This window comes from Rhododendron vialii, chromosome 2a (assembly GCF_030253575.1).
Source record: "Rhododendron vialii isolate Sample 1 chromosome 2a, ASM3025357v1".
Classification (NCBI taxonomy): domain Eukaryota; kingdom Viridiplantae; phylum Streptophyta; class Magnoliopsida; order Ericales; family Ericaceae; genus Rhododendron; species Rhododendron vialii.
In genome coordinates this window covers 9,282,793-9,305,285 of record NC_080558.1, presented here as the reverse complement: position 1 = coordinate 9,305,285, position 22,493 = coordinate 9,282,793, and the positions used below count along the sequence as shown (strand labels likewise).

The following is a 22,493-nucleotide window of genomic DNA, read 5'->3' as shown; positions in this document are numbered from 1 at the left end:
CTTTTGTCCAGGCTCGGCATTACACACAGCCAGCAAACTTCAACACTTGGTTAATCATTCCTACCCCTAGGCCAAACCTAGACCAAAGTGGGGGCTACGGATATTTACCACGTAAACAAAGATGGTCAAAATTTTCCAAGACATGAAGACATTCAAACAAATTCATTGCAAGAAGAAATTACACATCCATTCATCTGAAGGGAAAACACAAATGTTGAAAAACATAAACTGGAGGTACAGCATAGTAAACCATTAAGTACCAACTTCCTACAACCATTTACAACCGAAACAATAAACTCCAAGTTCGGAGCCGTCCAACCCAAAAGTTTTTAAAACATAAAAACAACTCAAGCTTGAGAAACATCCTTCTCAGCCATTGCAGCATCAGCCTCGGCAGCAGTCTCTGCAGCTTTCCCCACATCCGTAGGCGGCTGCTGGGTGTCCTCAGCCACCTTCCCCCCACCAGAGCCGCCCAGATTATCAGCATCGACCTGTGTAAGATCTTCAACTTCGTCGTCACTATCTGGGAACTCCTCGGGAGGAAGAGGCTCACACTCCTCAGCAGTATATGGAAGTTCGAGCTCGGGAACAACCGCTGCTAGAATTATGGACAAATCAAGCTCCATCTTCATCACCTCACCAACAGCCTTCACGCCAGCTTTATAACCCGCTCGGGACCCTCACCTTGACTTCATCATTCACCATTGACCTAGCTTCCCTCATGTACTCGAGACCAGCACGGTCGTACCCAGCTTGATAAGCTTTCTCGTCCACCTCCTTCAGCTTCCTCTTCTCTCGCCTCAAGACCTGACCCATTTCACGCTCGGCCTTCTTCAGTCTGTCGGTCATCTCCTCCTTCTCCTTCTCCAGTTCGGCAATTTGAGCCTTCGCCATTTTCAGGCTCCCCTTGTAACTTCGAGATTTCTCGCGCTCGGCCTTGAGATCGTCATAGTAGCGACTTCGTTTAGCCGTCAAGAGTTCGGCTTTCTGAGAAGCACGAAGGACAGCTTGGCCAGCCTGCATAATGTCAGGAACACGAAACTCAGAAACATCCTTAAATGGAAGAAACACAGAAAAAGCTGGGATCGGATATATACCTGAACTACATAGGCACTGGCATGAACCAGGCTCGGCAAGAGCTCATCTGGAACCTTTGCCATGTCGTTCCGCAAAGCAAGACCTTGGAGCATGGTCGGGGCTAACCCGGGCTCTAGCTTAACACTATCATTTGTCGAAATAACTCGCCCCTCAGAGGTCGCGTACGATGGAGCGAACTCCTGCATTATTGCTCGGCCACCTGAGCCTCCGGACCTATCAGCATCTTTTGACCCACCAGCAGCAGACGACTCCGTCTGATCTTTCTCTCTTGGGATTGGCGTCGGCGGCCTGTTCAAGAGAGTTCCTGGGGTGGTTTTTTGCTTCTTGGCTGCAGGCTTGGCGGAAGCAGCCTCCTTCTGTCGAGCTAAAACCCCATCCCTCAGGTTCATTCTTATGACGTTTCTTTTGCCCATATCTCCAGCAAATTCAGGAATGAGAGTTTGTAGAGGAGGAACGGTCAGACCGGGGAAATCAGATGGTTGGCTTTCTTGAAACCAGAAGTCCACTGACTTCTTCAATGTTGGAAATTTCACCTTCGGAACCTTCGCCCTTGCGCTCGGCTTGGCAACGTTCTTTCCTACAACCTCCGTACTCGGCCCAGCTCCCTTCTCTCTCCTCTTCAATTTCCCCTTGTATGAAGGGTCGTAGCCTAACAGCGTTGGCGCGTCACGGCAAATCTGGGCCTTCAACGTCTCAACATTCTTCTTGTCGGCCAAGTCTTGTTGACGTTTTGTAATTGATCGGTGAAAAAAAAAAAAAAAAAAATTGGGTTGGGGGGGTGAAAAGCCAGACAATTGTCAGGGGCTTATCAAGAAGAGATCACGTTCGGAAAAAAGAAAGGAAAAAGGAAAATAACCTCGAAAATCCTTTATCTTCGGCACCGAGAATAACCGTGTCACCTGATCGCCAAATTCGTAATTGCCGCTAACTTCAACATAGAAGTTAGCCCATTTGCCAGTATCAGGGAGCCCGTCTATCAATGGCTCCTTACCACCACGCGTCGACAAGTACCTACGGTCGGTCTTGCCGTGCCTAGACATGATGTACGTGTGAAAGAGGTCGGCTACGTTGAACTCGAGGTTGTGGAGTTCTTTCAGCTTGATCACGGCCATCACTATCCTAAAACTGTTGATGGCAAAGTAGTGAGGAACAAGCCCGAACTTAGCAAGTAGCTCCCTCAAAAAGGGGTGAAGAGGGAATCTGAGGCCAGCTTCACATATAGCCATAAGGGGAACCGTTATGTGCTCGGGACGATGTTCCACCTTATCTCTGATACGATTGCTGGCCACTTGGCTGACTACAACATCATCAGGGATGTTGTATGTTCGGCAGAAATCTACGTATTCGTGGGGCTGACCGCTAAAATAATGAGCATAAAGACAGACTTGACCTCTTTCATAAAGATCAGCAATCTCCCTATCCTCGGACGCAGTATCGCTTAGCCTAGGGTGCGACAACGTTGTAGCCTCGGCTGGGGGATTGAACCTAGACTCGGCTTCGGGTCCTAGCTCGGGTTTGGTATCAAAACGAGTGGAAGATGAAAAGGTGATCTCCGGTTCGGTGTTAAATCCGCCATACTCATAGTCACGCTCGGCGTTGGAATCATCAGTATCCGACATGTTTGAAGAAATTGAAAAAGACTGACGTCGGCGCCTGTGCCTCGCCAAGTACTCTCGGATAATCAAATCCCCCGAGTCGTCCCCCGAGCTTTCGGAATCGGAAGAAATAACAATGATTGGGTGAGCCAGACCTAACAAAAACAAGAAGTAAACAAATGAGAAACCTCGTCGTCGGCTAGAAGGCAAGGGATCTCTACGCTCGGCAAATTTATAGGCCCACCCTATTCTCTTCAAAATTCAAGCTCGGGAGACATTAAAACTCGAAACGGGGCTCGGCCTATCTACATCACTGGGCTCGGTAAATTCCAAAGTCGGCCAAGCACAGACATCGTAGCAATCTGTGCTCGGAAGAACAGGTTGAAGACGGAGATGAACAGTTCGCTCATCTCCAGGTCTCGTACTGTTCACTTAGAACCAAAAAGACCTCAAAACCCCAGGAAAACGGGAAAAAATCCAGGGAAACTGCAAGAAAAGTAAAGAGAAGCAGGAAACGAGTTCAACGAGTTCATACCTGGGATTTGAGATGAGATCTGGTGCTGAAGCTGCTGGGAATCAAAGACAAAAGATGAACAGTTGAAGGAAAGAGCTCTGACAATGGAGTTCTAGAGAGAGAGAGAGAACGTGGCCCTTCTCTCTCCTCACATCATCGTTTATATAGGGCTAGGGTTTAAGGTTTGAAACTCTCGCCCATCATTACATCACCGAACCTCTAGCCATACAGCACCTGACACGTGGCGAGGAAAGGACAGCCTGCAGAGCTTGCCAGTCGTCCCCCCATCAGCCGTACTCAGTCATCAAGCGACATCTGGCATCCTTCTACTTGAGTTCTCCACCAATGGCCGAGATCATTTCAAAAGGAAAAATGGGTCATGCTCGGCGAAATCCCACTTTTGACAGATTTATGTCATTATAGGCATTCAGCAGGTTCGGCCAAGACTTGATTTCAATCTCTACCTTGCGTTCGGCGTCGGCAGAGATTGAGGGGCTATTGTAGCGGACCGAACATGAAAGTTCGCTGTGGAACGAACCAAGCCAAATCCGTGCCGAGCCCGGTCTTTGAGCGTGGCTACCGTCCCTACGACTCATCGCCGTTCCACACCGGCGTAGGCTCGGCGGAAGACTATTCCATGTTCGGATGCCTCCGTCGTCGGATCCTCGTGCAACGTATCTTCTCCCACCAGTCGCAAGCCAGGGTCGGCAAGGGTTGTGTTCGGCCGCCTGCGGAGCATGGACGCTGTCGACGGCGACTAGTTGCTGGGTTGTGCGTTGTCCTGCGTGCAAAAACGGTTATAACAAAAGATGATCATGGGCACACATGGATCATGCCAGCTCACCCCCAAAAGCGGTTACCAGATCTGCTCGATGGCGACACGATGACGTCGCCTGACCCGCGCAAGGCACGTGCCTGTGCTTGGAGAGCAAGTTAAGGAGACTCTATAAATACTGAAGGATAATGCCTCCGAACGGTATGGACTCTTACACGCGAATACCCACTCAAAACCCTAGTCTCTTTCCTCTCTTCCCACACATACTTATCCTCTCGCCGGAGGGCCTTGCTGGGCAACCCCCGGCCAGGTCTTAGTCGTGCGCTCACTGTGCAAGCTGCGTGGAGGAGGCTAGGAGACCACTGAACCAGCGGAGGAAGGATTCGAACCAGAGATCACGGGCCACACACTATCAAAATCTATTTGGATCGTGTACTTATATATGGATGTCCAATTAGAATAATTTTCAGTATCGACAGGCTTATCATTGAGATCTAAAATAGGAACAGTTCGGGACACAAAGGAGTGATAACTGCAAGTACCCCACGATCAGTTTCACCCCAATGCTAGAGAAGCCATTTCCTATTTAATTACATTGAGGTCTTCAATTTGAAAAATTATAAGGCCCTAAGATAAGATAAAAGGATATCTATTCTTAAATTAATGCTTAAGTAATATATTTAACATGTATTAATTACGCATTAATTTATCCTTTCCTTCTTCTCCTTTTTGACATCGATGCACTAAATTTTTGAATTACAAAAATTGTTATTTGTATGAAGAGTTTGAATTCTTTCCACCTTAGGTGGAAACCTCAAGTTTTTCACCTCACTAATTGTGGGTCACACCGTATGTATATTTTATTAATCTGAACTGTTCATATTGTAGGGTTTTCAGAGTAGTTGATTTTTTGGAGTTAAATTGAGCATTTTGCAAAAGGAATAAAGAACTTTGAATGTCAAAGTTCCAAATTTAGTAAATATAAAATACTAGTCAAATATTAATTTGAGATGGTAATATTTGATTGAATAAAATGATCGATATATATTTAGAAATGTTTGGATTGAAGGTTTTTTAGACAAGGGAGTGTTGGAATTTGGAAAATTTGATAGATTCTTTTAAGGTGATAGAGACAAGAGGATCAAATAATTGCCAATATTTGTAGATCTCAAAAGTCAAAAGTAAGGGTTTCAGAATATCATATCGTCAGGTTCAGAATTAATTAGGATAAGTGAGGTACCGGTCCAATTGATCGTGGAATTAGGCCTTTACGTGTTTTACATGAGTTTACTTTTTCTTTCTCGTCGAAAATATTGGCCACACCAAAAATCACATTGATTGGATATCGTTTGATAGAAAAGATGTATTTCTTGGCTTAGTAAAGTTGGGTCAAGAGGTTAGGAAATCGAGTCTCTTCACCTGCGTGTGGGTGTTCTTTAGGAGGAATGGACGTTTGGATGATAGTAATCTTAAGGAGGAATGGATATTTGAATTCATGTATACTTCTGTAATTCCTCCGTTTAAAACTGAATAGAACGTGATTCCTAATGGAATATTTATCTCTTAGAATAACATTTCCAAACTAAGTAGGGATATGATCCTTCCCAATGTTGCCATCATCAATGGTGAGGGAAATATTTGACTCTAGGAAATTTACAAAATAGTTGATTCGAATATATGATTACGGACATTTCCAAGTCAAGCACGAGGGAAAGTGAGAAGAAGGTTTCGAAGAAACAGAAAAACTTATTTACGGAGGGTTCCATTAATAAGTAATTACGGAGGCCAATCGCGGCTGTCCAAATCGAAAAGCAATTTTGACCCGTAAAAAACAGTTGTTACCGGTTAAAATTGAAAACGAATTTCAATCATTGATTACGCGAATGGACGACAGTGATTGCGCCGCTCTGGGTTGTTCATGGAGCCTCCATGAATAAGTTTCTCATTTGAAAGAAAGTTTGGGACGTTCCGGTTCGAACAAGATCAAGCATTTTGTTTGGAAGTGCAGCCAAGGGATCTTACCGATTAAGGAGCAACTTGTTCAGGTGGAGGCTGACCTCGGACCTGTTGTGTCCAGTGTGTAGTGCTGATTGCGAAGCATTCCAACATTTGTTTCTTGAATGCCGCTTCGTTGGGTTTGTGCCAAACATGAAGGAGCAAGTTTTTTTTTTTTGTCAGACCTAAGGTTTCGCCGTTTGAGAAGACCGCCCGAAGGCGGGTCAGAATAACAAGTGGTCCGTCAAGACGATAACAGATGGTATTATAAATTGCAAACCAAATACATCATGAGGAATCTTCATCTCTAGACAGGGGATCAAGAAGCCAAACAGGAGGGGATTCAGTCCAAAGACTACAATCCAACCCACCTAAACTTTTACTAGCCAAAGTATGCGCAACCGAATTAGAATTAGATTGGCGAGCAAACAAAAACATACAACTTTGAAAATCATTGCTCACCTAAACAAGATGGAAAAAAACGTGTCCACTTCACTTTTATACCTTTCTTGATATATGTTTGCAACACCACTCAATAAAAAAAAATGCTTGGCCAAAATAATACCAAAAAATTAAGCACAATCATAACTTCGAACTCAGACATTTTATTGAAGTTTAAACATTCAATAGGACATAAATAGTTTAGTCACAATTGACTAGGCATGAGCAGAGGTGTTCTTGGATTCTGTACAAGTCCTCACATGTACACCCCAGCGCAAAATATTTAGGAGCCAAGGCAACCTTGCAATCACGGGCCCCATTTGGACCACATTCCCCTCTCCTTGTCGTGTTTAATTCACAGAATTTGATTACCCCTGAAATATTGCATTATACAAACATTTCAATAAAAGCGAGAAGATAATTCGTTTGATTATTTTCAGTTCAACGAAGCAGAAATAAAAGCGAATGCTATGCTTGGATATTGGACGTTGAGTGAAAAAAGGAAAAATTAAGGTGTTACGAGTAACCAAATGGGGAAAAAAAAACAAAAAAAAACCCTTTTTGTTGTCACGAAATTACTCTAGCATTTTTTTCCCCTTTTTTCTTGACCCAACTACAAAGAAAAGTTTTTTTTTTTTTTTGGGATGAGGGATTTTGTCCCGACTACTCTCTAGACATACAATCTCATGTCCCGCACATATTAAATAATTAGCGTACATATATGGAACTTTGAATTTGTAAGCCTACGCTAAGCTTATACTGCTATGCAAGTTATCGCTCGGTTATAACCCTTGAGTTCAACGTAAAAGAAAAAGTTTATTTCTTTCAAGTAATTTTCTCTCTTCTTGCAGCTTAATTTCCTCTTTATTTGCTGCCTAGATGTAATTAGTCTCCAATGAAGATATGGACTCTACTTATAGTGTGCAAAATGATGGATATGGACAAATGACACCAAGGAATGAGATATTATATACATACCATTTGATGTAAACTTTTTTTTTTTTGGTAATGATTTGATGTAAACTTTCCCTCCACTGAAATGGAAAAACATTAAAAGGAAAATCTCTTCAAACTATTACCTGGATGCTATACATAAAGGCTAGCTATTTTTTGAAAAAGTTTTTATTTTGGATTTTTTGTTTGTGGTTTAAATTTTTTTGAAAACAAACCGGAATACATGTTTGGTTTACCATTTTACTTCCAGAAGTCACGAACAATTTCTGATGTTTCAGAAAAACAAGTTTGGTATTACCATTTTAGGCAGGCAAGTTAAACTTACAAAAAGATAGATCAATAAATTTAACAGCGTCATAAAAGCTAGTAGGGAAAAAGTTCTAACTGGACTACCGAACCACTCAGCTTTTTCGGTTCTCCAATCCCTAGAGGCCACATCAGTCTTTTTCTAAAAAATCGGCGGCTTTAATTGTTTGTGTGGGATGCACCTCAGGATCCCACACAATCTGGTGTGCATTTGGTGTACTGTACACCAAATAGCGTACCCATTGGACTCATTGATAATCTCTGCACTCATTAGCTTCGATTAGTTGGGTTACTACCGCGAAACTGATGCAGGACAATATTTTAATTATTTCAGATATATATGAATTTTATTTTATTATTTCAAAATCAGTAATTTAGTAGGAAAGTTTTATTTTAGTCAAGATTGCTTAGAATTATCTAGTTTTCCTAATCTGTTTTGATCTAGTACCTATTTTGTATAGGTTTCTTGGTTAAGGAAAATTAGGACTAATTTTATTTCCTTTTCTTTATTTTCCTTTTTAGTTTTTAAGAATGCTATGTTTAAAAATTCTATTAGTATAAATAATCGATTTAAGCCGTAGGGTTAGCGAGTTGTTTATTGAATTAAAGAAAAAATTGAGAGTTTTCTCATTATCGTGTGTTCGAAGAGAGAGTACCTCTAGTTCATACATATTTGTGTTTATGTTTCAAAAAGAGAATCTTTAACATAAGCAAGTTCGTGATCTCTTTTTGCACATAATTTCATAAAAGAAGGTTGCGCTGCATCGGTAATATACTGTACAAAGAGTCTAATTATTCAATCATCTCTCGGAGCACAGCCACGTGGTGTTCTAGGCCACCCGAACACCACATATATTGTTGCAGGGTCCACGACTAAATATCTGAACCCAACATAAATGTGTGATGTTGAAATGATTCGAAGCACTACGTGGCTGCGCTCCAGGATTACTGGAATAATCACTTGTATAAAGAGAGAGAAAGGGAACGACTGTTTCTCTTCATCTCCCGCGAGGGGAAAATATCCAGAAACTCAACCCTCAAACAAACTTCATTGTTATTTCCAAAACAAGCGTTCAAGGATGCAATCCCCAAGGGGTTGGCCAAGTAGTCATAGCCTAGGACTTGCGCCCATGCCGTCCCTTGTAGACAGCAGGGCCCCTGCTTCCATTTTTCACAGTGTATTCATTCCCTAAACCCGACCAAAGTACTTAAATACTGACTATACCGCACGTGGTTTTGTGCGGAGCAAGCCGCATAACACTGGTGAACGTACACAAATACGCACACAGTCATAAGAAAATAAACAAATATATATCTAGACAGAAAGTATACAATAAACAGAAGTGACAAAGACTCGGGAGGGGCAATTCAATCATTTACGTGCCAAAACTAATGGTGTTTGTACGAATTTGACGATAGCAGGAAATCCCAGCGAATAGTTTGTAAAGCAGGAGAGGTCAGAAACCTCAGGGGAGGTCACGGTGCAATTTATCCCAGCTTTTTTTTTTCTTTTGGTACTTCGGAAATTCATTCAAATACTAAAAAAAAAAACGCAAGATCACGACAGGAAAGGAAACATAGAGTCCAAACCGGCCTAAAATGGCCACAGCAACTAATCTAAAACCCGCCTAACATTTACGCCGTCTCTGATAAGGACTTTCCTGAGGGAGATGGGGATGTCCACAGCAACAATCATGTTTTCATCTTGCTCCGCTCCCATGTGGGCAAGGTGATCCGCGCATTGATTGGCAGTGCGGTAGACATGGTTTAGCGTCGTATCCGTGTGAATGAGGAGGTCATGCGCTTCGTGAATAATAACACACGTATCCACTGATGCGGTGGCTTCGTCAAGCACCAAAACCTTGCTTTTCTTGAGTAGTACCGCCCGCGGCAAACCAACTGCTCCTGACCCATACTCCAATTCTCCCCATTCTCTGTAACCTGCTGCAATGTTTGAAGCAGCTTCACCTACAGACTCCCTTTCTGGTGGTAGACTTGGTCAACCATCATCCGAGTCACGGTGTAAACCCTCATTGTCATAATGAATATTTTCAGGATCCATCTCCTATGAAAAACTGAAAACAAAATAGAGAAAATTAGTACACTAGAATATTAGTTAATAACATCTAAATAAGTTAAAAACCTACATGTGCAGAAAACCTAGAATGTACAAATAGAGCAAAATAAACTGTATTCAAAATTTGAATTCAGGACAATAATGACTAACTCAGTAACCAATTTTCATTTCAAAATACTGACTCCAAGTTTGAACCGATTGCAAGTAGCAACTAATTTTACCACTATAGTAAGTAGCAACTACCAATTTTACCACTATAGGAAGTAGCAACTACCAATTTTGCTGCAGAAGTCTAAGTCTAGGCAATCATTCATAACATAATTAAAATGCATATGCAAAATTAGCAAAATTAGCCGACAATTGGCAAAATTTTACCACTATAGCAAGTAGCACTGATTGCAATTTAGAGTATTTGATAAGTTTCCCTTCGTCGATTAGACATATAGAGACTTAAAAACATGTACATCCATGAAGAGAACATGTCACTGCACTGTTTAGTAGGTAAGATCTCACTGCACAATGTGGGCTACCACAGCCCCGGGTGGATCGGGGCGGGTCGAAAAATAATGTTTTGATTTGAAAATTTGATTTTGTGGAGTCGTCAACCGGATTTATGGTTTGTCACCCGAGAAACTATTTTGATTGAAAATGACTGCTTTGAATTGAAAACCAGAGATTCGTTTGAGGGTTCGGAAGCCATGTTACAAGGGAGAAGGATTTTACGGCACCCCCCTCGCCCGATTTGAAATTGGTCTGTACTAAACATTTACGGGATTTTTTGAAAAGAACATTTTTTTGCATTAGACATTTAGCACGTACTGACAAGTATATCAAGTAAAGCTGTGTATCAGTGTATACATATGCTGGTGTACAATGTATATTATTGAAATAATGCAAAATACAGAATGATGCATGAAAAATGAAGATCAGTTTCTGAGATCACTCCCGAGCGCTTGGGACTGCACTCCTGAACACTCAGGAGTTCTGCTATACCAGCCTGCAAACTTTGGTTAAACAGATGTACTGAAACAATTGAAAGAAATATGAGACAATGCTCAGCAAAAAGATTAAACATCCAAGAACTGGTCCTGGCCATCCAACCCATGCCTCATTGCATTTGAATTCAAAACTGAATAAGCTCTGAAAATACTAAGGTGTTTTACGTACTAACAAGAACATTAAAAGTGAATTTCCAAGGAAATTGTGGTCTTATCCCACTGCTGACTGTACATTACTTTTTGTAAAACAAAATGAAAATGTTTCTGGAAATAGCTGGAAGCCTGCATTATTTTCAAAAACATAAAAGAACAGCAACTGGATCCACAAAACCTTCATTTCCCTTGAACATTCACATGAAAATGAGAAATATGGACAAAATCACTCCTGAGCGCTCAGGAGTGCCGCAGAGCTTATTGGAAAATTTTCTTTGCAACTCTTCTGCCCTTGTTTTTACGCCAAGATCATTCAACCACACATCCAGTATGAAGGACTGGAGTGGGCTGAATGACCTCTCTCATTAGGATAAAAGCCCTTTTAGTTTGAAAAGTAGAAGGATTCTACCTTCTTGAATGAACTCTTACTTCCTGGATGGACTTTGAAGGTGGAGACAGGTGGAAAGATTCCAGTAATTAGGACCGAATGGAACTCCTAACTTTCAGAATTTTCCTTGAAGTATTGGAAGTTGTTTTGATTTTTGACAAGGCTTGAAGAGTGACTTTCTTTTGCAAAGTGGATTTTTTTTTGAAATTGAGAGAGTGCAGGTACAGTATTTCGTGGTGGTTTTTGGTCTCTCCAAAATGCAGCATAGAGGCTGCTATTTATAGACCAAGGGGAAGGGATTTTGAATTTTAAAAATTAATTGGAAAATTAAATAAAATATTTTTGGAGGGAATAAAACAACATCATTCAGTCTTTTGAATTCCTTGGTATAAATCACTGTAGCAAGGCCGAATATATTGAGGAACAAGGCCATGTGCTTGTTGAAAAAGCTAAAAATTCAAATTCTCATGGAGAATTTTGTTGACCTGAGCGCTTAGGAACAGATCTGAGCGCTCAAGAACGAGCAAAATTTGGATTTTTGAAAATAAGTCCTAAGCACTTGGAAATGGTTCTGAGCACTTGGGACTCAATTTATTGAATTGATTTTAATTTTTAAAGGTCCAAGAAGCAAAATTCCACCATAACCAGGGCTCGTATCAATCCAAATTCCTCATCGGGGGGCCACGAAGCCACAAATTATGGAATTTCAAGAGGTTCAAATTAGGGTGTCTACACACAACTGGGACAACAATAACAAACCACCACCTAATAACAAACTATTTCAAAACCCTAATTTCAAGGTAAATAACAAATTGAACACAAACCACCACCTAATAACAAACTATTTCAAAAACTATCAGATCTGTTCATGTTTGAAGAGGGAAGTGAGAGAGGTACTTGTTGATGTCTAGAAAGGGAAGGGCCAGATCTGTTGACGTCGGTCACCGAAAATGGAAACTCGCCGTACACGTCTGTCATCGGAAATGATCTTAGTCGTCGAGTTTCAGAGACAAATCATTGAAAGTGACTGAGGGTTTCAGTCGGGCAAACAAACTCAGATCTAGGGTTTCAGTCGGGCAAACAAACGACCTCAATCGACTCACCGCTAGACCACTACCAGTCACCGTTGAGAGTGGAGAGAGACGAGAGTGAGATTTAGGCGTTGAGAGTGAGAGAGATCGGATTTATCAAAACATTGAGAGTGACTGAGGTTTGAGTGAGAGAGTGAGATTGTGCGAGACAGAAAGAGAATCAGAGATGTCTGCTAGGGCAACATCTCTTCCCCTTTTATATGAATGGTATGATCATGTGCATACGAGACACCAATAATCCATATGCACCAATAACGGAAAATTCTCGTAAAGTCCTATAATGCATTACTCGAGGGCCGCCCGTGCTGTTTTTTGAAAATCGGAACAGTCTATCTTTTATGTGGGAGAGATTATATCATTCCTGCCAAAGATGCAGTAAATTAGTTATCGTTATATACTTAATTGTTTATAACCTTCATTTTTCTATTAATGAATCTACGTTCTGATGAAGGAGCTTTTAAAACCCGATAGACCCAAAAATTGGTGAGAGTCATTAAAACACAAAGAATAACAAAATGAACGGTATGAATCGTCATATTTGTTTTGTGATCATGTGGCTAACGTACATTATACTATAGCAGAATACCTTAGTTTATAACCAACTAAGTTCAATGTATAGATTTGAAAGGTAGTTGCAGACTCTTTTTTTCGAATGTTCAATCTAAACCGTTACGATTTAACGTCTTATCAAATTTATCATTCTCACCTGAATAGGTGATTATCGAATGTCGAAAACCACATGATCGAAACACATTCGGTGCTTCTAGAGGCATTAAAGTCCTATAATGCACTACTTGAGGGCCGCCTAAGCTATTTTTTAAAAATCGGAACCATCTAACTTTTATGTGGGAGGGATTTGGTCATTCTTGCCAATAATCAAGTAAAATGCTTATCACTACATACTTGATCGGAGGTAAAAAAAATTCAGTCAAACAATGAATCAATGTGGCGATGAAAGAGCTTTCAAATTCCGATGCACAAAAAAATTGGATTCCATGATTAAAACACTAAGCACAACAAAATGAACACATTGAATGGTATCGATCGTCGTGATTGCATTGCGATTGTGTGGCTACTGCTTGATAGCCTCGTTTTTATATAATAGAGCTACATATTATATACTCCCTTCGTCCCAAAATATTTGTTCAATTCGCAAAATGGAGTGTTAAAAATAATACAATTTTTGCAAGGAAAATTTAAAAGTTTTTCAATAACTTACTGGATATCAATGAGTATTTTTTATTTGTGAAAAAAGTTTGAATTTTTTCTTGAAAGAATTGTATTATTTTTAAGTTATCGTTTTGCGGACCAAACAAACAATATGGGATGGAGGGAGTACTAATTTTTCAAATCTATAGCACAAGTTAATTGGTGGCATTGTGGTGTGTTTGTGTATGAAAGAACCTAGGGATCTGGGTTCAAGTCTTAGTCCAGCCAACCCCTTTTAGTTTTTTGCCCCTTATTTCTACTATGTATTTTTTTTCTTTTTCTTTTTTTGTTTGAGACTTTTTTTTTCTTATTCCTCATTAGATTTGGGGTAAATAATATACGACTCTTGCACGTTTCCTTTCGTATTAAATTACTCTTGCACCATAAATATTTTGATAAGTTTTTTTAATTTTACTTATTACTATCTTGTAATGTTAAATTTACAAACCAAAGGTCCAAAACCTATTCACTAACAAAAACAAAAACAAATATTTTTTACCAAATAAAAATTGATAATTTTTTAAAGGTAAAAAAATGATTTTTAAAAAACATGATTTTTTTAAGAAATTGTTTTTTTAAATTAAATATTTTTTACTGAATAGAAATTGTTTACTTTTTTTAAAAATTAAAAAAAAAAAGCCATTTGGCTTATTCAATTTTTTTTTGTTTTTCCGTGCCTCGTGCCGTGCCCTTTCGTGCCCGTGTCGTGCCCATGCCCATGCCCGGCTAGAACCGTGTTGTGCCGTGCCGTTTCTGTCCACTTTCCATGCCCGTGCCCGTCTACGACTGTATCGTGCCGTGCCAGGCCAACTTTTGTGTCGTGCCCGTGTTGTGCTGCTCACTTCCGTGCCCGTGTCGTGCCCTAGGCCCACTAAGACTGTGTTGTGTCGTGCCGTGCTAGGCCAAAACCGTGTCTGTGACGTGCCGTGCCCGTGCCAGCACCGGCACGGCCCATTTGACACTTCTAAATTGGTGTAATATGTTATCTTTATCGCCTATATTCGGGGGATGTCCCTTAGAATTATTTGCGCATCTAGGTTCACATTAATTGCTTGTTTTGTTGTGGCGTACAGAGTCACATTTTTCTTGATTTGGTACGGAATCACATTGCCTATTCATTTTTTGTAGCAGGTTGGTTGTTGTAGAGTAATTATTCAATAGTCCCGGAGTTTCATATGGCATGTCCACGTCGTGCTCCCAACCAATAACGTAGCGGTAAGTCCACACCTTATGTCTAGCTTATCGAACAATGATCCACATCAGGTACTGGGATTGGAAGGAAGATGAAAATCTTCTCCCAACGGTGTGACATAATCGGGTCAACATAGCGCTCATATTTTGTTCCAATCTCCAAGTCTCAAGCTGTATGCCTCTTGTACACTGTATATTCGGTTAGCTTTTTTTAATTTCAAGCTAATTTACCACACACAAAAAAAATCAATTCTTGCCATCAAGATCTTATAATTTGAATGAAAAATTGGAAGATTATATCGAGCGCCTACACTTATTTTATTAAGCTGATTCTTCACGAGGCCACTCAAAAAGATTCTACTAGTTCTTGAATAGATTATTGGTTATCTTTTCTATTTAATTATATCTTTCAAGTGGTTTCAAGATTATAAACCATCTAGTAACTCAGATATTCGACAATGATGTTGCAAGTTTTGAAGTTTCGAAGATGTATAGAACTTAGAGATGTATTGATCGAGACTGATTTTTCCAACACTTAATCTTAAAAGACCGGACAAAATCCAAATGCTTGGAGGGAACAATTAGCTAAAGAATGCACAAGGAGTCTTGTCTCTACCATTGAACAAGGATTATTGTATAGCGGAGTATATGAAATCCAGCCTTATTAGTCTATGTGCAACTTGAGGACTCGGTCACTACATGCCAACAAACAATATGTGCACCATACACCCAAAAAAAAACTAACAAATTACGGAACATTACAAAAATAGGAAACTTGTTCCGAAAATGAGCCACAACACAGTAAATAGAATCCAATGAAATCCAGAAAAAGCATGGAGAGGTATGTCAGCTTCAAAGATCACCACATACTTTTAGTAAGCCACTGATATCTTCATTCCACTGCTGATATTGATGGGGATTGGGAGTAGATGAGACAAGCTACGTACGTAAGGTACGTAACACAAGCATCAGCTAACCTTTACTAAGTGCAGTTTCAAACCATGATGAATCACCTTTGAGTCTCCCCACCAATAATGACTTCAGCGTATGGATCTCCACTTCCATTGGGTAAGCTCTTCAGACCAGTACTGCTAATTTTGCTCCCTTGGCCCTCCAAAAGTTTAATTTGATAGGAGTTGAAAAGAGATGATACAAGGAATTGCCCTCCAAAAGATTAATTATGATCACTTAGCTACTGGAATTCAATCTCAACCATTGCAACAACTTATCTTTTGTTAAAGCAGGAAAAATGTAGACTTATCAAAGGAAATTAACAAATATTCGACATCCTCAAACACACATTTTACAACTTTATAGCTTAGTCTCTCCGATTCTTTCATAAACAAAATATGAACGCAACAACTCTAGTGCCAAAGCACATCTCAACTTAAAAAGAAAAGGAAAAAAGGAAAAAAAAGATACTAGAAAAAGACTATGAATATATGGTCTGCTAAGTTAACAGAGGAAGGAAAAGATACTTATAGAATCATTGTTGCTAGTGACGACGGTGGTTTCAATGGGCACACTTTCTTGGTTTTGCATTTGGGGATCGCATCGGCAAGGGGTTGATAATTTGATGTTCTCTACAATCCAATTCTTCGATCTTCTCAGTTTTCCATTCACCTGTTAAATTGTGCCTGCATTGTCGCAAAAAGTTGTTAGAGTTCTAAGAACAACAAAAGATTTGTACATGCACGCGATAAATCTAATTAAAGAGATGGCAGAAACATGATAAAATTTGAACGTTAAATTAGAAGAGGAAAAATCTCTGTTTAACTATAGCAATAATCGATAGACGTAAATACGAAAAGAATTTCAAAATTAAGACTTACATTTTAGGAGAGCTGTGAAAATGAACTTATTAGTAGGAGATAAGACTTACATTTCAGGGAAATTAACAATCCCAAACAAAATCCTCTGTTGGCCAATAATCAAGTAATATAGATTATGCTAATCTGTTTTGAAAACCAACTTAACGATTTAATCTTATATCCAATCAGGTAAAGCCACTTGGTGCTCTTACAGCTTTCCTCACAAGTACACCCTTTTAGTACTTAATATGAAGTATAGATTCGCAAAGTTTATATTGATTGAAAAAAAGTAACTATTGTTTATGAAAGAGTAACACACATGCAACCATAGAGCCAATGCCAGTCAGAAAAGCACAGTAGAAAAATGTAGAACCAAAAACCCAAACAGTAAAGGGATAACAAGAATACTTAGGCATTTGGAAAATTGACATCAAGTAGTTGTCCTAATGTGATCATGAGGAATGGGTTCTGCAAGTGCGACTTGTGTTTTGATAGAGCTACAGAAACTTGTTGCATAGTGGGTCGGCACTGCGGGTTGGGGTGCAAGCATGCAAGTGCTATCTTTACAGCAAGAACCACTGCTTCCTCCTCTTGATTCCTTGGTAGTGGGAGCCGTTTGTCCAATACATCCTTCAACAGAATACCATAAGAAGATGGTGGTGACGAATCCAAAGATGATGAAGAAAGAGAAGACATGAGATCCCCTGGATGCCTTCCCATTACAACTTCCAGTGTTAAAACTCCAAAGCTGTAGACGTCTAACTTTTCATTCACCTCCATTGTGTAAGCAAGTTCTGCCCAAAGAAAGGAAGGGTACAACAAACAGGGAAAAAAACTACTAAAAAATTGTAGAGGAGGCTTAGAAATTAGCATATTCAACATAAAAACACAACACTATATTGGTAGCTAATATGAATTGTGTAAGTACCTGGAGCAGCATATCCCAAGGTGCCTGCAAAGGAAGTCCAATTTGATGACTGCAGGTTTAGAAGTCTTGCAGTTCCGAAATCAGACAGGTAAGCGACATCTTCTAAGTTTAGCAGAACATTCTTGCTCGATATATCACGATGAATGACCGGGGGTGAACATCCATGGTGCATATATGACAAAGCATCTGCCAAACCTTTAACAACATTTATCCTCTTATCCCAATCCAAACTCAGTGCTTCTTCCTCACAGCTTAGTTTCTTGTCCAAGGATCCCCCTTCCAAGAACTCATAAACCAAAAATGAGTGTCGTGGATGTGAACAGTAACCCAAAAGCCTTATGATATGCCGATGTCGTATCTCTGTCAATGCATGAATCTCACTCATAAAACTTACCAGATTAGCCAACTCGCCATCTTGGGAAGGATGGTACTTTTTTACAGCGACAACTTGACCACTTGGCAGCTCAGCTCTATAAACAGTGCCATATCCACCAGCTGCAATGCAATGCTTGTCATTGAAATCCTCCGTCGCTTGGATTATGTTTTCATACACCAATTTTCCATTGAAGCTCCAAATCTCAAACAAATCTTTATTACTTGCTCTGTTTGGCTCAATTTCGTTGTCTCTCATTTTGTTGCGATGGATCAGGAAAGTCATAGCAACAATAAGAAATAAAATACCCAACAAAGGAACTACAACTAGAAGCACAATTTTTTTATGATTTCTCCCTTTATCTCCATTGTTCTGCTTTAGCGAGCATGGCATCAAACTAGTTTTATTGCCACATAGTCTATCATTGTTTCGATAAGCTTGAAATGAAGCATCTTCAAATGCTTTTGTGTTGGGCAAAGGACCCACCAAGTGATTGTAAGATATGTCAACCGACGTTAAACTTGACATCCCGTTGAAAGAGGAAGGGATTGAACCAGACAAGAAGTTGTGGGAGAGATTTAGTATCTCTAACCTTTTCAAGCTCCCAATCCCTGATGGTATCTCACCTGTTAATAAATTATTTCCAAGATCAAGATTTTCAAGAGACTGCAATTTTCCTAATTCAAAAGGAATGCTCTCCCTGAGAAGATTTCTGCTCAATTTCAAGTTCAAAAGATTCACACAGTCACCCAACTTCTTTTGAATAGGTCCACTAAGATTGTTTCCAGACAAGTCTAGATGCTGAAGACTAGACAGGCTTCCAATTTCTGGTGGAATATCGCGTGAAAGTTTGTTATTGCTAAGAGTAAGATTGAACAAAAAAACCAACTTTCCCAAATTCTTTGGTACCGCACCAACTAGATGATTTGAAGAGAGGTCGAGCAACCGTAACTGAGTTGCTCTTCCAATGCCAAGTGGAATGTTTCCGGAAAGGTCATTGTTGGAGATCTTTAGGCTAGTCAGATTGGGAAACTGATCCCATTTGTGCCAAAGATCGCCATAGAAATTATTGTGACTGAGATCTAGATAATCAAGGTTTGGGAATGCCTCAAAAACTTCTGATAAATGCCCCGTCAATTTGTTTTGATCAAACCTAGCACGACGTAACTCACTGCAATTTCTCAAGCTATTCGGGATACAACCAGTTAAATAGTTATTTGCTACGGAAAGTGTTTTGAGGGATCCATGAACGAACATGTACGGCGAAAGATGACCGATGAGCTTGTTGGAGCTTATAGCAAGAGTCTGTAGATATCTAAGATTGTCTAGTTCTTGAGGGATTGATCCAGAGAGAGAGTTCTTGAAAAGGGTCAACCATGTCAGGTTTGTCAAGTTCCCTATTGAAGCGGGGAATTATCCCGTGAGATTATTCATAAAGAATACAAGGTTAGTGAGAGATCTTAGCAATCCTACTTCTTGAGGGATAGATCCAGAGAGAGAGTTCTCGTGAAGGTACAACATTGTCAGGTTTGTCAAGTTCCCTATTGAGGCGGGGATTGATCCCGTTAGATTATTCGTTGACAATTCAAGTTTAGTGAGAGATCTTAGCAATCCTACTTCTTGAGGGATAGATCCAGAGAGAGAGTTATCGAAAAGGTACAACGTTGTCAGGTTTGTCAAGTTCCTATTAAAGTGGGGATTGATCCCATGAGGTTATTCTTGTATAATGAAATGCCAGTGAGAGATCTTAGCAATTCTTCTTCTTGAGGGATAGATCCAGAGAGAGAGTTCTCGTAAAGGTACAACGTTGTCAGGTTTGTCAAGTTCTCTATTGAAGTGGGGATTGATCCCGTGAGGTTATTCTTGTACAATGAAACGCCAGTGAGAGATCTTAGCAATCCTACTTCTTGAGGGATAGATCCAGAGAGAGAGTTCTCGTAAAGGGTCAACCATTTCAAGTTTGTCAAGTTCCCTATTGAAGCAGGGATTGATCCCGTGAGATTATTTTTGTACAATGAAACACCAGTGAGAAATCTTAGCAATCCTACTTCTTGAGGGATAGATCCAGAGAGAGAGTTCTCGTAAAGGTACAACGTTGTCAGATTTGTCAAGTTCCCTATTGAAGTGGGTATTGATCCCGTGAGATAATTCGTTGACAAATCAAGATCAGTGAGAGATCTTAGCAATCCTACTTCTTGAGGGATAGATCCAGAGAAAGCGTTCTCGTAAAGGATCAATGTTGTGAGGTTTGTCAAGTTCCCTATTGAAGCGGGGATTGATCCCATTAGATTATTCGTTGACAATGCAAGGGCAGTGAGAGATCTTAGCAATCCTACTTCTTGAGGGATAGATCCAGAGAGAGAGTTCTCATAAAGGTACAACGTTGTCAGGTTTGTCAAACTCCCTATTGAAGCGGGGATTGATCCCATGAGATTATTCTTGTACAATACAAGGTCAGTGAGAGATCTTAGCAATCCTACTTCTTGAGGGATAGATCCAGAGAGAGAGTTATCGTAAAGGATCAATCTTGTGAGGTTTCTCAAGTTCCCTATTAAAGCGGGGATTGATCCCGTGAGGTTATTCGTGTACAATGCAAGGGCAGTGAGAGATCTTAGCATCCCAATATCTGTCGGAATTGTTCCCGAAAGATGATTGATGGACGCATTAAGAGATGCGAGTCTAGAAAGGCTGCCAATCTGAGAGGGAATGGTCCCATATATTAAGTTGTTGGACAGATCAAGTTTCACTAGATGTGGTAACGAAGAGAAGTTAAGACCGGAAAGCGTACCTCTCAAACCAATACTGTCAAGGGTTAAATTGGTTACTTTACTGGCGTCGTTGCAACCAATTCCGACCCAAGTGCAATGACTAGTTTCATTCCATGATGAAAGGAGAGATTGGCTTTGATTGTCAAGGTTAGCTTTCCACTTCAAGAGAGCGACTGCTTCGCTTTGTTTTGCAACTGTTTTAGTTGCGGGAGAAGCACGAGCAACGGCGGAATCAGATGAAGAGACAAATGGAATTAGGATGATAACAAAGACAAAGATGATTATGGAGTGAACTGCTTGGAAATTGGGTGCTCTTTTAGGTTGGGATGCCATGGTTGGTTTCTTACGACAATTAATTAAGCTAGGAGTGGCAGTTGTTGCATAGAAGGATCGATGAAAGCTTTAATTAAATGTACGTCCTTTGTATGGGGGGGACTATTTATAGGAACATGTACTAATTAATATCTACGACTTACGTACGCTTCCATTTTGTGGAAAAATGTGGCTCCGATCCATAGCAACCCCCGTACGTAACGATCGAAATTTCTTCTTCATGACTCATTAGTCAAGTCGTCTAGCTCTCTTTTTCCTTTTCTTTTTTTCTAATTAATTTCCTGCTCATCCATTCGTCCCACACAAAAATCACAAGTCAAGTTTGCCAGTCCCATAAACACGTCTGATAAAGTTTCCAAAATCATGCAAGATACTATATATGCCAATAAACATGGAATCAACTGACCATGCGTGGAGGGGTAGACTAGACGTTGGGCGCCCGGGTCACTTTTGTTTTTCCTAACTCAAGGAAGTACTGATAGTCTTAATATCTACAACACGTGTTTTCGATTTGTGGAAATTCTGCAGTTGTCTGGGCCAGAACGAGGATGACTGATGAGAATAATTAGTAGAAGTGGTCGAAATTGATCGATATCAAGGGGCATGTGCAGCCAATTAATGTACGTGGAATATTATATCAAATTACTACACGGCATTTGAGAAGAACTGGGAGCTTTCAACCAATTATGATCACCATAAATGTTCTAAGCCCCCGTAGACTTGACTATATATGGTACTCCCTCCGTCCCTTTTTTAGAGTTCAGTATTTCATTTTGGGCTGTCCCTTAATAAGTGTCCATTTTGTAAAGTTAGTGGGTAAATGTTGGTGCATTATCTATTTTGTCCCTAAAAGTATATTCCATTTTGAAAAGTTAGTGAGTAAAAGTGTAATGATGATGGGTAAGTAGGGAAAGTGGAGGAAAAAATTGATGTGAAAGGTATAATGATGATGTCTTTTTAATAAGTTGGAGTTACGAAACATGACACTTAAAAAGGGACGGAGGGAGTATCTATTTTGGTCACCCCTCCTCTTCCCTTGGAGGCCTCTGGGAGGCAAGAAGAGAGGCCCAAGAGTATTCAAATGCTTTTAACAGCTATTAGGTAGCCTGTTGCAATTCACAACAACAACGTGTAGCGCAACCCATAATCTATAAAAGATCGAGGTATTATTAACTTTTGTCGATACAAACCAATAATCTATAAAATAAATTTTAATTTTTTAATTTTAATTTCTTTAATTTGTCGATACGAACCAATAATCTATATTAACTTTTTAAATTTCTTTTGTCGATATGAACCAATAATCTATAAAAAAAATTGAGGCATTATTAACTTTTGCAAAAAAATCATGCAGATATGGGAAGATCAATTGGCAGGGGTATGGCTTGATTCCAAGATCTCCGATGGCGAAGAAGGCGGCAAAGATTTGGTCTTATTCAACGAAATTTGCTCCGGTGAACACACACACACACAGAGAGAGAGAGAGAGAGAGAGG

General features: G+C 40.1%; 1 pseudogene; it reads right to left on the bottom strand.

Moving 5' to 3' along the window:
• Nucleotides 1-17,004: 17,004 nt before the first annotated feature.
• On the bottom strand, nucleotides 17,005-21,096 carry LOC131317090 (MDIS1-interacting receptor like kinase 2-like; annotated as a pseudogene).
• Nucleotides 21,097-22,493: the final 1,397 nt, after the last annotated feature.